At 30.1% G+C, this 18,795-nt stretch overlaps 1 long non-coding RNA gene across 1 annotated transcript; it reads left to right on the forward strand.

Annotated features, from left to right (window-relative positions):
* The first annotated feature begins 1,299 nt into the window (after positions 1–1,299).
* On the forward strand, positions 1,300–18,513 carry LOC139425385 (uncharacterized). The gene is made up of 3 exons (XR_011636626.2): positions 1,300–3,752; positions 8,986–9,169; positions 18,346–18,513. It is a non-coding gene; the product is annotated as an uncharacterized LOC139425385 (long non-coding RNA).
* Positions 18,514–18,795: the final 282 nt, after the last annotated feature.

The following is an 18,795-nucleotide window of genomic DNA, read 5'->3' on the forward strand; positions in this document are numbered from 1 at the left end:
AACAAGTGAAATTACTCCTGAATTATTACTTCTTATTGTTTCACACATTCTATATTCTTGAACTCAAATAAAATTGATTATTTTTCCAAACTCAAATAAACGTTCATTTCGCATCGATTAACATATTAATAACATGTGCTTATATACAATTCTAATAACCTTATATTTTACAAACAAAATTATCTTTTTTCTAAAAAATATAAACTAATGGATTACAAAATTTTAAATTATCAAAAAACCAATACAATTTTAAATTAATTTGATTAAAAAAATATTGGAACCAAAAAGGTGCACTGTTAGAAATTTTTCGGAGAAAATGGTCAACTAACAATTTATTTAATTGTTATCTTACAATACTCAAAAAAAGCAGTCAAATAACCAAATATGGTATTTTAACTCTACGAAAAACAGTTTATTAGCTGCTTTCACCTAATATGGTTAAACAGCCATAATTTTATTTCACCAGTTAGGCCTTCTTAATGAAGCCACTTAGTTCCTTAAGTGGTTACATCTGTGTGCATGTTAAAGTCGAAAAGGCTAGACTGTCTATCTCATGTCCGAGACCCGGGGTTCGAGTCCCAGTGTTGACACCACAATATTTCACTACTCCCTTCTATATATGAAGAGTGCCCTGCACTCCCAAATTCTGGACTATTAGAACACGATTCTCTCATTCACGCATAGATGGCAGCACCATAAAGCCATTTTTTTTCTTACGATTTTGAAGCCTTGTTAGTTGTAAATGGTTGAAAAACTGTTTAGTTTTGTATTCAAGGTTTTTTTAACCATACTAGTGGTAAACTGTTTCAAAACCGCAATGGTAAAAAATGTTCTTTACCGTAAACTTTACGGTTGATTGGATGGGCAGACTGGTGCCGGTCTTTATTATTACACTGTTTGAATTTTCATTCTATTTCAGAATGAAATTTCATTCTATTTATTTATAAAGAAATTTCTATTATAAAAAAAATGTCATTCTATTATGAATTTTCATTCTATTTGGAATGAAATTTCATTCTATTTATTTATAAAGAAATTTCTATTATAAAGAAATTTCATTCCATTATGAATTTTCATTCTATTTTAGAATGAAATTTCATTCCATTTATTTATAAAGAAATTTCTATTATGAAGAAATTTCATTCTATTATGAATTTTCATTCTATTTTAGAAAGAAATTTCATTCCATTTATTTATAAAAAAATTTCTATTATAAAGAAATTTCATTCTAGTATGAATTATCTTTCTATTTTAGAATGAAATTTTATTCTATTTATTTATAAAGAAATTTCTATTATAACGAAATTTCATTCTATTTGAATGTAATTCTGTATGTAATTATGAATTTTCATTCTATTTTAGAATGAAGAATCAAACAGTGTGGAAATAAACTGGACGCATGCTGCTACTACAAAAAAACAAAAATCACTATTTCATGAAGTTCAAAAACAAATAACACTGTATTTTTTCTATGGTTATGGGTTCAAACTGAATCTAAAATGAACAGCAGCGTGAAATGTTTATTGATTTTCAATTAACAGCTTTCAAACTAACGCATTCTAAGAAATAACAAATTTGTGTTTGCAGATTATGCTGAACACTCTTGTGGAATAATAAGCATGTTTACTTTCCGGGAAGTGGAAAATATTTTGAAATAATTACGGAGAGATTGCCTTATAAAATAATAAGAAAGAAAAAGCCCTAATACTCAACAGTTAAGGCATAGCTGAATTCGGATAAATTTGTTTTGCTAATGCGTCACGTGATTGTCTCAATTTTATAAACGAGCAGACCTTGAATTTTTCCTGTAATTGTGTTTTTTTTTTCATTCATGTTGTGCTCTGTTTACATGATGCTACCGAAAACTAAAGTAACTCGCTGTTTTCATTTAGAAAATGTCAATTGTGTATTTTATTTCTTTAAAATCACTAGTCTGTGTATATAATTTTGTCGTGTAGTAAAAATAATAAAAATCAAAGCGCGGATTAAGTGATTTTCTAAAAGTAATTGCAAAAAAAAATTTGAAAAAATGGACGAAGTTATTTTTTAAGCTGTTAAGTGTATTAAAATATTTTTTCTTTCATTTGTTAATTACACAAGTTAAATTTAACAACTGTCTCTCCATGTTTTAACCGTCTCTCTCAAGGGCTTGATTTTGATAGTTTTTTAAAACGTTACTGATCTTAAAAATAATTTGTCAAGCCCTTTGCGACCTTTCAGCGTTATTCTCGGATTATTAAGATTTGTTAAATATAAATTTTTTTTTAAAGAATTAATCGTTCGAAAATTCAATCGAATATGTGTTAAATGCGATAACATTCCCTGTCAAATGTCATTGAACGACAATCTTTTAGTTTTTTTGATAGCATTGATATAAAAGCCATAAATCACAAAGGAGTATTATCTGTCCATGTGTATTAATGGTGCAAAAACTATATCAAAACAAAACAGACAGAAACACTAAATTACTCAATATACTGAATGGACTAACATTTTCCTTTTAAAATAGGAAGATGGCGCTGCGCCCGTTTGGGCAAAAAGAAACTTTAATAAAAGCATCATGATTACGTCGCAGTGGATCTAGCAGATTGATAAATAACCGATGAAATTTATTTTTCGCAAAGGCAGCAAAGAAAGGAAACACCAAGCGAGTTAGCATTCATAAGCATGAATGCTTAAACGTACTTTATTACAAATTTTTGAATGAAAATTTTCCTGCGTGAGGAACAAAAAGGTGAAACAAACTCAGCTATAAATTAGGTAGATTTTGAAATTTAGATTGAACAGTAGGTAAGAGTGGGAACCAGAGTGGGAAGAGTGGGGGGGGGGGTGTTACAGAAACCAATTATGTACTATTATATCCTCCATATCTAATTTATTATTAATGCTATTATTCAACGACAGACTTCTTAACAATGAAATGTGAAAAAAGGATGTCATCTTATCCGACTCTCTAAAAAGATACAGCGATACAGCTTTTCAGGGCTAAAACACAACCGAAAGAAAAATGCAGGACAAATTAGAGGATGTTATGCAAAAGCAAGAAAATTAATTCTGAAGATTAAAAATGATTCCGATGTATTGTTTGACGACCAGTACATATGTTTTGTGTGCTGTGAAAGCCACAAGAGCAGAAAAGTCAAAGGAAAGTCGTTGAGGTTGTTGAATGCAAAAGATAGGTATAGAAGCCTATTTAGCGAATCTCAAATCAATAACGTTTGCAGGATAACGAAATTCGACTGTTAAATTTAGAGGGATGATAAAAGGCATCAAGTGGATTAGAGCTTTATAAAGAACTTGGATCGTAAACCATGTTGGTAGGATGAAAATCGCAACAACAAAAAAACGCAAGAGCGAGATACGTTTCATGGCCTCTGCTTTCACTGGATCAAAATCCTTGTGAATCTTTCACATGAAGTCATGTTGCTTATGCGACGCCTAGAGACGCCCTGGGGCACCTCATTGCTGTCGCTTCGGCTGACATCAAAAACACACCTTTCATCTTCCAGCGCTACCAAGAATTGTTTTCAATCGATATAGACAGCGCGATGATATCAGCGGGTGGCATTTCGAACAACTCTTGCCATAGTTGTCACAAAAATATTTTGTGGCTAACAAGTTTGTAATATGTTTTTGTTTTCCTTTTCCAGGATGAGGTCGAAACCTACGTGGAATTTTTCGCTATTTTAGGATATCCTGTATTTTATTCAACTGTGAAAGCGAAGACAGTTACTTTAGATGGTTTATGTATAGTTAGTAAAATCCCATTTATTCTTTCACTTATATTTTACAAAATCAATGTTTTATTCATGGCGTGCCAGTATAAGTACACCTAGGTTTTAATTTAAGCAAAACCTCCATTGTTTCAATTTTGGTCATTCTCCTCTACATTATGTTACATTTACACCCATCTATGGGGAAATGTAATTCTTCCTTTTTTATTTCTTCAATTACTTAGCAACTTATAACGCAGAACTTACAAAACTTTAAGGTTTATTTGAGGTTGTGTGAAATGTTAAGTTTGATTTGAGGTTTATTTGAAATTGGTTTCAAGAACAACCCTAAAAAATCTACCTTCCAAAGTTTTTTAATAAAGGTGTAGGAAGTTTTATTCATATTTGAGGTTGTTTTGAGGTTAATGAAAATCTACCTTAGATCAACCAGTTTAGTGCGGTTGTTTTTGAAGTGTACAGGGTTTTTTTCTACACATCAAGGAAATAAGTATATTTGAGATTTGAATAATTTCACCTGATTCCAACTAAAACCATTGGGGTGTTGAAGGAGTTGTGAAAATTTATCGTAATAATACTTGAGCTTGTTTTGAGGTATCCAACCAGAGGTGTTTCATCACACATTTAAGAAGGTTGTTTATAAGGTGTAAAAATGCATGCAAGGTTGTTTATTTATAACCTTTAAAGTGCGGAATAAAATATCTTAGATTGTAAAAAAATAAAAAAAACGCACTAGAGGCTGACATCTGACCGGAAAATCGACCAAGTTCATTGGAGGTTAAACGTCTGACACGTGTAAAGAAATACTCCAGAGGTTAAAAATGAGGTCATATTTTGCACCAAAAATAACCTCATCAATATCATTCATATTCAGCCTCATTTCCATCACAAAATCAACCTCATGTATACTCCAGAAACACCTTATTTTTTTTATCAGGGCTTAATAATTTGTATCATCCTAAAAGATGAGGTTAAAAAAGTATACTATTCAAATGCTTATTTTTTCGTCAGAAAGGTTTTCTATAAAGAAAAGTGTAAAATTATTCCACCTACCCCTATTTCAAATTTCACGTTCCAAATTCAGAGGTGATTCAAAATTCGTTTTTGAATTTAAGTTTTTCTTTTAAAATTTATATAGGAAACTTATTGATGGTAAAATGAATATCTTAAAGTAAAAGAACGCATATCTAACTATCAAATATTTCACAAACGCATAAACATTATTTATTTCAATATAGTATAGGTACAGAAAAATTTAAATTTTACAGACTTTATATTCTGAACCATGTTTCTGGCAATATTTAATTAAGATAATTTAGACAAAACGTAGCTTGCAATTCCTTAGATTCTGGCATATTTTATAATGAGATAGCTTAGAACAGGCAAAAGAAAATAATATTTGTATTTACATTGATCTTTTCGATTTTAATTGCCGGCATTACAAAACTAAATAAAACAACCCAAAATTAAATGAGAAATCCAAATGCAGTATAAGCAAATGGAGCCACTAAAAAACAAGAAACACACTCTCTGCCTTCAATTCGCTTAGTTTCATCAAGCAAGCATGCTGGCATTGGCTAGCAGCATTAGTAATAATTACATGAATATTAGCAGTATTTTATAAACTACCTAAGAATAAATATTTTATGTCATTTCTTTAATCTATATGCATACGTTTTTAGGTTATTTCTAAAGTACTTTTATTGAAAGCAAAGGCATGTCCTCTTTTCTTGTTTCAAAAATTCTACAATTGTGGACACATTCGAGTAAATGAATACCAAACTAATCATAAAAAATATTCCATGATGAATTCTGCGATTCCTATTAGTATTTAATAAATATTTCTTGACGTTGTTATAATCAAAACTCTTACCTTTTATTTCTCATTTGTAAAATACTTTATTTAAAACTATCAGGATGCTGTGTTCTTGAATCAGAAATTCCATAACTAGTTGTCAACTGCTATAAACAAAATTCAAACTGGCTTAAAAATTCCATATCAAATTTTGTGATTCCCATTAGTATTATATGAGTTTCAATGTATTTTTCATAACGTTTTTACTATCAAAGCTAATTATATGCTGGGCCTCCAATTTCACAACTATAAAGCATGGCATGAATTCATAACACTAGGTTATTATTATTTCATAGAAATGTAATAATTCTGATTTCACTTTCATATAAATTATATTGGTCGGGTTATTCCCAGCGCGGTTCAGTGTCCTGTTAGGCAACATTCGACGACGTCATTAGACTAAAACCACAGAATGCCTAAAACAGAAGATCTACCCCCAAGGAAAAGAAGAGGGGCCACAAGGTATCTACTACTATAATGCTTTAAGTTCTTGCCAAATACGACCTTCTGTGCTATGTGAACTGCCTAATTGTTGAGCTTTATATATATGAGACGCTCTGGAGGTCAATAGACTGAAGGTGTCGAAATCGAGACATGCGACCTTCTTGCTTTAAATGCGAACCATCAACTTTTTTACCTTTCACTTTCGTTTGGTTAGAATAACTCAAGTTCTATGATATCGGTCAATCGCGAATGAACTGACGATCCCTTTGTTAAACCGTTACAGTAATCTAACGCTTCCATAAACTTACTTTTTTTCGCGTGTTTGGAATTCTCCTTCTCCAAATATTGAAGTTGTAGACAGTAGCGTGCATAGACTTAGGTGCACCCGCACAAGATTTACAAGAGCGCCTTATCTTAGACTTACCATAAAAAAATTTAAAATTGTAATATGATACAAAAGCACTGTGGTGAAGAGGTATTAGAATATTTGTAATCATTAATTTAATTTTAGTTTAAGAAAAGGAAAATAGCAATTGCGATGAATAGATTTATTTAAGGGACTAAATTGAGACACTGTATACATTTAAAATATTGAAAGGAGTTTTTTAGTAATAGAAAACAACTTACTATGTTGTAGTAATTATATTCAAAGGTTAGTTAAAGGTTGTTATTATTTATAAATTAAACTAAAAATATTTTATAACTAAAAAATAATTTGATTTTAACTCAAAGTTTTATTTTTTTTCTGACCAGTGCGCCCTCAAACTTCGTGCTCACCTCCTACCGCCAAGGTTGTGGGAATGTTATAAACGCCACTGGTTGTAGCAATCTGGAAAAAAAAGGATTCCATTGATTTGGTCAAGTTTTTGGTGAAACATCAGTTTAGTTCATTAATTGGTTGTGTTCGTATCAGACAAAAATTTGAGCCCTTTGATTAGCATATTTCATTTCATTTAATGAAATTTAAGCTATGTAAGAATTTTTACACACATCTTTCAAAGAAAATTCCACGTAAAAAATAATTTTTAATAACTTTTCATGATTACTAAAAAAAAGTATTACATTTATCCATAATTGGCTCCTCCACCGACAACCCTTCAAATCAAGGTAATATTCGCTTTATTCATTACTTTTCATTGCCTATGCGATCCTAAGAAAGAAATAATATTCAATGCTAAAAATGAACATTTGACAAGCAATAGTAATAACACTTGGCAATGTAATTTTTTTATGTTGTAAAGCTAAATTTTCAAGCGCAACTTAAGGTTGAGATGGAATGATCAATATTTGTTTCAAATAAGTCTTTGATATAATTAATTTACGTAAATTTCAACCTCTAATTTAAATTGAAGAGTTTAAGTACCAAAGCGTGTGGAATAACAATGTTATAAAGCGCTTACAACTCTAAATAGCTTTAAGTCCAAAATATAGTTGACGTTTTGACTTATATTTATTCTATAGAAATAATAGTGATTATTGTTGTATTAAAAGGGTAAATGCTTATTTTAATTGTAATAAACCTCATTAAAGAATTTATGGAGAAAATCTGAAACACAATCTTCATAAATTCAAAGGTATAGTCAGATGGTGACTATTTTTGAAAAGTTTAAACTTAAGCTAACTTAAGTCATCATACCAAATCACCAGAAATTTTTTAAATTACTCCAAAAAAAATTATAACTTTTTTTAATTATTTTTCGTTTGCTTCTTAAGTTCTTTTCTTAAAATAACTGGGTTGAAAAATAATCTGCTTATGCTGTGATAATCTGCATAGCCTACTTCTGAGCTTCGGAGTTTCTTTTAGCAGGATAATAGCATTAACCATACGATCTTTTAACTCTAAACAACCAGTAAAAAAACGGTTATTGTATGTTATATTTTATTGTATTATAAAGTATTGGTCCGTTTAGTGTTAAATATGTTAATTATTTTCAACTGGAACTCTTAAATTATCAGATGAAAACAATTAAAAAAAGGTTTAAATAATTGATTTTCAAATTTTATTTTTCTATACTAACATAATAATGCTGTGTTAAAAATAAAGTAGCGATTTTCAATTGCTACTTTTAAAAAGAAATTACACTTCAATGTATTAAATCATGCTTTTTTTTCTTTTTTAAAATTTAGATAAAAATTTGAAATTTTTCGTCGCAGTGTTTTCTTTACAAACCTTTTTAAAACAGTCGACACGTACTTAAGATATTTAACAAAAGTTTATGTTCTAGAAACCTATGATCATTTTGATACATTTAGAGAACAGAAACAAAAGTACTTAATTTATTATTTGTTTGACTAAATTGCATGTAATAATTTTAGACTAATTACATTAATTAACTTTTTAAAACTAATTGCAAAACAAGTGCATAAATATGATCTTTTGCGAAAACATATTTGCACGATTAGCTTTGCATTCTTATTATTAAATCTTTCTTAAGAAAGAGCATTACTAAAACATAATTAAAAAAGAACTTACTTCAATTAAAATTAAAGAAATCACCATTTTTCCAAGCATTAACCTTCAATTTTTCAGCTAGAAATGCGTAATCTTTCCTTATTGTTACAGCATTATTTTTTTAAGTTTTTAACATTATATCCTGGTATTTTTAGTTCTTTTGAAAATTTATTTAAATTATATGACCTTTTGCAATCTTGTTCGTTATCCTTGGAGAAAATTCTCAGAAATTCAGGAAAGTTCAGAAATATTGAATGAAATTTATTAACAACTCTTGACAAAGTTAATTATGAATAAGGTTACATCATTCTCTCGTAAGTTCATTGTTTAGAATGAAGCTCTTAAAATTATCTGTCATTGACTTGATTTACATTTTTATATGATGTTATTCTTAATTGATATGAGACAAACATTTAATCTCTTGCTGTTATTAACTGGTTTTATAACTGATAAACTAAAATAAGGAAAAGAATACTACAATCAGTATTTTTGTCCTTCCATAGAGCTGAAATAGAAGAAGAACATGTCTGCTGCAACATTCCCTTGTCTATCTTCTATCGAAACATTAAAGTTTCTCCTGTCACGTGCTCATTTAGCGATTTTGGCGGAGAAAGAAGGCTGTCGTGCCACATTCGAATTCGAAACGAGTTCCCTTCTCTGGTCAATTCGTATTTTGTACTTACAAAGGTAATGAAGGAAAATTTAAAGCTTCAGTAACATTAAGATTAGTGACACAGTAATATATTGGATCATTTTTCAACTACACTTAAAAATTATTCAAGAATTTAAATTTTTTTTAATATGTATAAACTATACAATATTCTTTATAGTTTTAAAAGATTTAAAAAGTTTAAGATTTGAATTATTTTTAAAACGCATTTCGAAAAAAAGTTGAGAAAAATGTCGTTGGAGTTGGGGTACTTAAATTTAATAGTTTAGTATGGAAATTTTCTGAAGAAAAAGACCAAAATAGAGAAGCAAGGTACATTTTTAAACTTTAAAATTTTAACAAACATTTAGTCAAAATTTATTTCAGTAAATTATTTTGATGTTAATATTTTTTCTTAATGAAATTACTTACACTAATTAAGGCTTTTTAAATTTGTTAATTATTTATCTATATCAGAAATTTGTATTCCAATGTCAAATGTTCCCTTAAAAGCTTAGGACAAAATAATTCAAAATCGTTCTCGGAATCCTTTAAACTAAAGTTGCAATGCTACAAAACTTGCCATTTATTTTCAAATTTAAAGAATTCCTTTATTTTTTCTAATTTGCATTTTCGTAAGAATAATTTTTTAATGTAAAAATTTTATTTCTCAAAGGTATGGAATAAATGACTAAAATTTATTGCAATTTGATTGAGTTATTTTTCAGCAATAAAATTAGAAACATCCAATGTTGTTTCATAACAACTATGTACAATATTTTTATTGATTTATCAATTCTGAAATATATGATATAAAAAACGTATTTAAACATTAATCTAATATATCAAGCAATAATATTAAATCATGTAAAATTATATATATATATTTTTGGGGTATTAGAAATTACTCAAAATATTTACAAGAAATGATTGCAAGTGTATCAAGAAATCGAAAAATATAATGAAAATTGGGGGGGAATGCTGCATCACATTGAAATAAAAAAATAATGATATGCTTCCTTCTTTTTAGCTTCACACTTGCTATGAGAAAGCTATATAGCTCTAGTGCTATTGACAGTATTCTCGTTTTTTTCGCGAATTATTGCAATTTAAAAAGATCTGATAATTTAAATTAAAGAAAACCTAATGAATTGACTAAAGAGCTAGCAATTAAGTGTTAAAAACTTAGCTCTACTTTTCGAATCATTTTTTATTAATCTTCTTCAACTCCTTTTTTGTAAATGAAGCCACTTAGTTTCTTGCAGCCGGTTACACATTATAGCTGAGAGAACTAATCTGTCAATCTTATGACGACAGAGCAGGGGTCTGAGTCCCGACGTTGGCACCACAATATTTCCTCCTTTTCCTTCAACACATGAATAGTTTCCAGTGTACAATTTGTGACCCTGGTCTATTAAGATATGATACTCTCATTCACGCATTTATGGCAGCACCATAAGACTGTTTAACACAAAAATACCAGTATGTCCCATCTTTTGCGATTGGTGAAATAACCAAATAAATTAATGAAACCGCATTCCAAAGTTCATTTGATAAAGCACAACTTAACTCCATAGTCCATTACCTAACAAAAAGCTCATCTCAAAAGTCCAGTTGAATTCTTTTCTTATGGTTTGGATACCATGCTAGTTTTAAATGGTGAAAAAACCACGTAGTTTTAGTATTCATTGTTTTTTAACCATACTAGTTGTAAACGGTTTCAAATCCTTAAAGGTAAAAAATTGGTCTTTACCGTAAACTTTACGATTAATTGGATAGATAGACTGCTGCTGTCTGTTATTTTAACGTAATTTTAGAATGAAAATTCGAACAATGTGTGTCTAAATGACGTTAATGATGAAGAAAACATTAATGTCCTAAAAAGAAAATTTAAAAAATAAATTGTTATGTATTAGCTCCCAACTATGGAGACTAAATATGAGTCACCAAAAATGCCAACTTGAAAATATCATTATCTTGAAATAAGTTCCTCAAAACATTTTAAATAATGCCTCCTATTAGCTCCCAACTACTGGAGTTATTATGAGACATATATGAGGTCAATGTATATTGTTTAACTTATTTAATTTTTAATTATTTTTTTAAAAAGTTTCAATGACAAAAAAAATTTTAAAAGTGAGCCATATTTGCCCCTAGATATGATTTTCCCAATAACTGAATATGAGTTCCACGTTGTTCAAATTATTAGCTTCAAAATTGAATCAAATTATTGTTCAAATTATTAGCTTCCAAATCCTATTATGAGACATCTTACGAGTTCAATTGTTATGACATAATTATATTTAAATGTATGATTATAAGCTCATGCAGAAAAAAATTAAAACGGATTTTATATCATTTCTCAATAGCAGGAAGACGATAAGGCAATATGACGAAAAACATAGTACTTAAAATGTTTATATTATCTCCTTTATTCAGCTTTGATCATTATATTTCATTTATAACTTATAAAAATATTTTAAAAGGTTCATTTTATCATATGTCTTAATGCAAATAAGCAGACACATACTTTCCTTTGTACTGAAAAACATGAATCTTTCATAAGCGGCTTTATTAAACTATACGAGTTTGTATTAAATCCAATGCAGGCGTTTCTAAAAATATGGAATGCATACAAAACCGAAGCTGATGAATTGATCAAAACACTTGGATCAAAATCGGACGTTCAAGTAGAATCTTTTATTCAAACAAAATCCCAGCTGAGAGTTGTGATAGCATCTAGTAAGCTATGGTAGAATGCTCATGGTATTAGCGGTAACAGAAGATAAGAACAATTAATACAAATATTATTGCACGATGAATTTTTTGCACGTTGTAAAATTGAATCAGAGTGCATGTAAAACTTTCATCTTCATTTGTCTCACCTTCTACTCTAAAATTAAAACAAAACCCCAATTCCTTTAAAGCTTGCTTATTTAACTTTAAAAAATAATAATCAATTGCACTCAATAAGAATTCTCACTTGTGCTTACATGCACAAAATTAAACTACTAAACTCAGTGGCTCGATAGCCCATAGAGAGCCAAGGCCTACTGTGCCCATCTCAGCTTTCTTGACCTTGGGCTCTGGGGTGCAGGAGCAGATGTTCCGGTTAGGTGGTCAGCCGAACGCGAAACCCCCAGTGTTTAGTTCCCAAGCTTGCTTGGTACTCATTTATCGACCCACTGAAGGCTGAGTCAACCTTGCCCGGTCCGAGGATCGAACCCAGGACCTGTGGCACGGGAACACGAAGCGCTACCAGCATAAAATTAATAAAATGAAAATAATAATCCATACTAAAAGTTAGTAAATAAGTTACTGGTAATGGTAATATGACGTTGAAAATCTATATGTAGAAGACGAGTTATTTTGTTTCTAGCGAACTGCGAATATTTCTGGAAGATGAATATTTCTATTGTGCGAATATTTCTGGAAGTTATCTCGATCTTCGCGATGATAAAGGTTAAAAACAGTGTTTTGAGCAAAATTGCAATGAAAAAATTTAAATTTGTTAAAAATTAATTAATATTCAAGCAAAATGTTAGTCCTCTACTCATAATAAAAAATAAACAATGCTAGTCATTTGTTAAATTTAAGGAGGATTCATAAATCTTTAAACCCATTTACCACAAGAAAAAATTTCAAACTAGAAAACTCTCTTTTACAACGGAAATAAGGAGCCTCTCTGGACGAGTCTTCAACTTGAAAAAAGTTTACACGCGTACTTTGTAATGAGTACACAAGCATACACATTAAAGTATTTATTTACTGTTGCACTTTCATATAGGCCTAAGTTTTTACAAAGACGGCTTATGAGGCCTTGTCAAGTTAAATCGAAAGGCTTAAAGTCAAAAAGTAAATTAATTTGAAGTTTTGCGACAAGAATATACAGCACAAATTAGGGAAAATCGTCATAAAGATACATCCAAGAGTCGCGGTGGCTCAAGGGATAGAGTGTTCGCTTCCCAATGAGGTGCGCGTCAGGTTCAAATCACAGCGGTGTCTGGTTGATACTGATTCTGCTCATGGCTCGCATCGACCACATTCCCGACTTTAAACATCATCAGTGGTTGTTGGATGTTGTTGTAGTCGCACTAGAGCTGCACAATGGGCCATTGGCGACTGTCTGGGAAACATCCCTGAGGATGATCCGAAGATATGCCTTCATAATTTCGATCCTCTGCAGAGGAGATGTCAGAGGTTGTCGGATTATTGGTTAGAATTCTCTTGCCATCAGACTAACCATGGGAGGTTTTCACATTTTCCTTTCTGTGTAACGCAAATGCAGGTTAGTTCCATCAAAAAATCTTCCACGGAGACTAGTTTGAACCCCAATACTTGGTTCAGGAAGTTTTTTTAAAATGCATTCAAAATTACGAGGCTATGGAGGTGAATATTGAAAGTCCTAAACTCAGAATTGAGTCAACTGTTCAACGCCGAACGAAAAACAATAAAGTAAAATATACATCAAGTGTTATGATGAGATTTGAATTGGCTACCCCCATGCCACAAAACGTTTGACGAGACCACTTATTGAGGGAGGCATCCCCTTATTTGTCTGTGTAATAATAAAATGAATAAAAGTCCTAAAGATGATTTTAAATAGTCTGCAGAAGATAATTAGGAAGCATTTAAATAAAATTAATTTGATTTTTATCGTAAAAATAATTATTTCTTTTCGTAAAATCCGAAAAAAAAATTGATCGAATGTAGCCCATTTAACAAATATTTTGTTTCAAATAAGTATTTGAAACTTCATACCGTAGTTACTAGCTTTCTGAGATTTTTTAAAATAGTTCAAAATATTCTAGAAAGTATGAATTTCAAGATGACTGAGAAGCAAAGGTTCCTATGTTTTTTTAAAGCACCACAAACTATTAGACTCATATGAAGTCTTTGCTTGAAATTTGTTAATGTGCTAACCAGCGCTTAACAGTCGGCCCAATTCTGCGTTTACGACTACCGATGTTCAACTCTGTAGCCTTATATTTTTCAAAATCACCCATAGAAGACAAGAGAATACCTGGATCGAGCATTGGGACAAACTAACCTTCGTGAACGCCTTTTTTTTAAAAAAAACTAACCAGCATTTGCGTCACATGGAGAGAAAAACCACGAAAACTTTCTATTGTTAGCCTCACGTCAAAGGGATTCTAACTTATGATCCATCTACCACTGAGGATATTTTACGTCTGCACAGTGGTCGCTGCTTGTAATGTTTCCTACTATCTTTGATAATTGCCGGTATCATCAATATTCTCCTTCTTTTATCACGCCGAATATTTTAAATGTTCTTTGCTTACATTACAAGCCCACAACACAAAGTAAACTTTCTAAATTTCCATTCTGATTTTTATGAAAAATTCGGTACTTTTCAGACAGGCGAACGCAAGAAAATTTGACTATTTTTCTTTGTTTTTTTATTTTATTTGAAATTTATGAGATTAAAAAATAAATAAAATAAAAAAATATTTTAAAAAAAGTTAATGGAGGTCTACATTTTTTGGCGACTTTTCGTCTGCACCTGGTTAATCTAAAAGTACGGTAGTTTTCTTAGGTTAATTCATTTTAACATCTCAGCTTAAGTAAAAAGATTTACATTCGAAAAAAAAATAAATTTTCAGTATATTTAAATAGAAAATTTCCCAATGCTCATTTTCGGAGTGGTTCATGATACATTAACTTATAACAAAAAATTCAATTATATTATAAAATATAAACGTTGACAGACATTGGAACGTTTTAATTTGTACGCAAGATCACATTAATCACTAAATCACAGTTTAATAAAATTTATAATAAAAATTTAATAAAGCCTGATAAAAAGTTTATTAAGTCAGAAAGCTTCAAATACAAAATTATTTTCGTTTTAAAATTTTAATGTTGTTGTTGTTGACGTATGCCTGTTTAGGCAGATGGGGTACGATTGCTCTTATTTTCCAGTGGCGCCATCTATGGCCAAAAATTCGACTTCTGCCCCACCATACGTCACACCCGTTTATAGGGCAGACCCATTCATACATTCATTCATCCACAAATCGAAATTTTGACCTGAATCAAAGAACGATCGATCTCCAATCCAGTACCCCCAGATGTATTGATTTGTTATGGGAACATGGATGACTTTTGCGACTCGACAGATTTAACGGGCATCAGTCACTTTACTACACGGGGACTCTTCGGCCGGAGGGATTCGAATCCACGAACTCTCGAACATAGGCCCAGCACCCTACCGACCAGGCTATCCCGGGCCCTAACATTTTAATGATTACCTTATTTATTTCGTTAAATTTACTTTGTTAGCTGTAACATTATCTAAAGCTTACTAAAACAGGAAGCTCTGTTAATGTTTCATTATTCAATTAAAATATATCCATCCTCAATTTGTGGTTTTAATAATTCAAATTATTTCACGATCCAAAGAGCATACTAACTATAATATAAGTGATAAACTGGTTGTAAGATAAACTGGTACTAGTTTCAAGGGCAATTAAAAAGTAATAATGTTTTCAAAATTGAAAATATGAACGCCGACAAATAACTTCAATTGATTTGAATAATTATGTAACTCGGTAATGCGTAGATGAGAGAGAAAAAAAAGTGAAGAATCAATTGATAGAAATAAATTGTCTATTTTTCACTTACAATGATATTAAAGAAAAGGATAAAGATTTTGTATACGTAGAAAAAAAATACTTAAAATTAGCTTTTAAAAACTTTTTAAGCAATATATATGTATACAATCCCTTATTAGTGCAATTATTGAAAATATGTTCCTTTTTTGCTTCCTAATTATTCGATAACGTGACGAGCATGATGAATAAAAAACACAGCTGAAAGGAAATATTTGATAAATATTATCGAAAATTTGAAAATTTGTTTGGCTTATTTTTTTTTTTTTTATTATTTTATTTTACGTTTAAAAAGTAAACGCCTCGAATTTTATGAGTGTTGTACACACCTTATAACTAATGGTGATTTTTATCTTATTTCTAAATCAATTTTTTTCAATTCTTAATTCTAACACTTTCTATGAATCTTTATAGTAAAATAAGAGTGTAATCGATTTTAAAACCGTTGTTTTTAGAGTCATTAGAAGGAATATACATTTGTAAATGTTTCCCAAAATCGAATTCCACTTAAATAAATCGATTAAAATTCATATTAATAAAAATCTTTAAACAAATTTTTCGCTAATAAAATTTATTAAAACACTTATAGCAGTGCTTTGTAGAACAAATCGATACTTAGCATTGAAAAGGTGTCAAAAAAAGTATTGATACTACCGATACCGTTGGAACAATATACCGATACTATTACTTCGATTACTGAATTATGATTTATTCGTAAGCTTATTATACTTAGATACCTTAGATACCAAGTGACGTATTGTGGGCATCTCAATCCTGATTGTTGAAGCGTGGCATTTGTTTACGATAGAAACTGTTCTTTCCCTTCTATTTCGTGTAAGCCAAGATTGTCAAATATCAATTTTCGTAAAGGACACACTCTTTATTCTTTCACAATGATTCTTTCACAAATGTTTCAAATATTTCAATTCTTTCACTACATAATTCTTACCTAACACAAAGACAGGCAAGATGCCATGTCGGACATAAACAAACTTTATTATACATCGAAGTTGCCAGGTGCACAAAACAAAAATGTATCACGTTTACAATGAAATATACTAACAAATAAAAAATCCAAGTTAAGTAAAAGACGTAGACAAGAAAGAATTATATTTCAGCAAATTTGATGTGCGATACGGCGCTTTATTCATTTAACTTCACGTTAATTAACATTCTAACTGATGTGGAGAAACTTACCTCAACTTTAATACGCCATTTTGCTTATAAACGATCAAGAGGCGCTGACGTTATGTGCCGGGATCTGTGATCATTTTCTTCTTGAAGTGCAAGTACCCAATTTTAAATAATGTATTCGATTTGATTTTGATTTTGGGTTTAGAGGCTGAACTAGATCTGTAACTTACGGAGCACACTCGGACAATAACAATATTCCAAAATGGATTATCATGAGAGCATGATTGCTTCAGGACAGTTAGCAGTGTCCTCTATGTAAACTGTTGTTGTTTGGGTTCTAGTTTCCTTTTTTTAAATGAAAGGAAACTTACACAATTGAAAATTTTGATTTTCAAGTTGTTAAAAATTGAATAAGATTCATTATAAAAATGAAGATTTCTAAAATTAATGATAAAATAAAAATAAATGAAAGATGTTAAAGTAAAAGATATTAAAATAAAAGTAAATAAAACGGTTTTACTTTCTGGTGGATTAAAAACTGAAGTTTTATTAATTATTTAAAATAAGCCCTTTTTTCTGAAAAAACATCCAATCTTTTTTATGGATTAGAAAGACTAATTATTATATTATATTCTGAAAAAGCATTGGTTGTGTAATTTAAATAAAATTGTCTTATATGTGTTTCCGTATTTGTTGCTATCACTTAGCTACAAATAAGGAAAATTATAAAACTATATACGTTATAAATATAATTTGATACATAAGTGTAAATTATGAAAAAATATCAAACAATCTTGAGTTTGTTGGACAATTTCTCAGTTTCCCAACACTCACGCAATTCAATATCTACTGGGAATACATGGTGAGAGATACGTTTTCCGCCGTTTTCATTCTCTTTTTTTGTTCGAGAGTAGTAGGATGTGCAAAAAGGAACGAAGCAGTTTACCATTTCAAAGATAACTTTTTACAGGTACAAACTGCCTTTAAAAATATCTATATATTTTTTTAAATGTGAATAATCAAGGTAATAACACTGCTTAACTAACGTAAACATTTACAAGGGAACCAAAGCCCCCTACTGGAGAGAAATAGAAATTTCGAGTTGATATGTACGATCAAATTTATATATTTCACCGTTGGTAGTGTTTTAGCCTGTACACCAACGGTTACGATCAAGTTCAGCCTTGGGGATTCAGTAGATCTCATTTGCCAGTTTCGATAATTATGTAAGCAATTGTAGTTAGAAAAAGAAACAGTTTAAGCAAATCATTTCACACGGAAGATGAATATAGCTTATTGCAGTTAACTTAAACAAGTAATCCTTAATTGTAAGAAGAATTTAAAAAATTTAACATAGCAATAAGTAAGGATTTTAACACAATAAAACCATTCATTTTTAATAGCTTTACTCTTTAATTAGTCTCTAATCGTTGTTTTACTTTTTTCAGGGTCTTTGTGGACCGCAACTAGACGTAATATATTGCCTAGTTTCGCTCAAAGAAGTGAGTGGCTGATATTCTCATTAAAGTGGTGTGTGCAGAAGTGATAAATGTAAATAAAACAGTTCGTTGATATTCGCTCAGTATTCTAAATAAACAAACAAATCAAACAAGTTATATGTGCCTTTTTATTGTACTGCAATCTGTTCAAAATATAGAGATCCATCGTCAGTAATAAGGTGGATATATTTAAACTGTTGTGTAATAATATAAAAAGTAATTATTTTTCCGATGTTGTCGATAGAAGGAATCGATACCAAGTATCAGAAAAAGGAAAAAAAGGAAAATATAAAGAAATAAAATAAATTTTGCTTAAAAAATTTTGAGAAGTTATCAATAAAACAATTAAAAAATAAATTAACAATTTAACACAATCAAGCCTTTTTTATATTACCATAA

The sequence above is a fragment of the Parasteatoda tepidariorum genome, chromosome 1 (assembly GCF_982258835.1).
Source record: "Parasteatoda tepidariorum strain Cologne lab strain chromosome 1, Ptep-v5.0, whole genome shotgun sequence".
NCBI classification, from domain to species: Eukaryota; Metazoa; Arthropoda; class Arachnida; order Araneae; family Theridiidae; genus Parasteatoda; species Parasteatoda tepidariorum.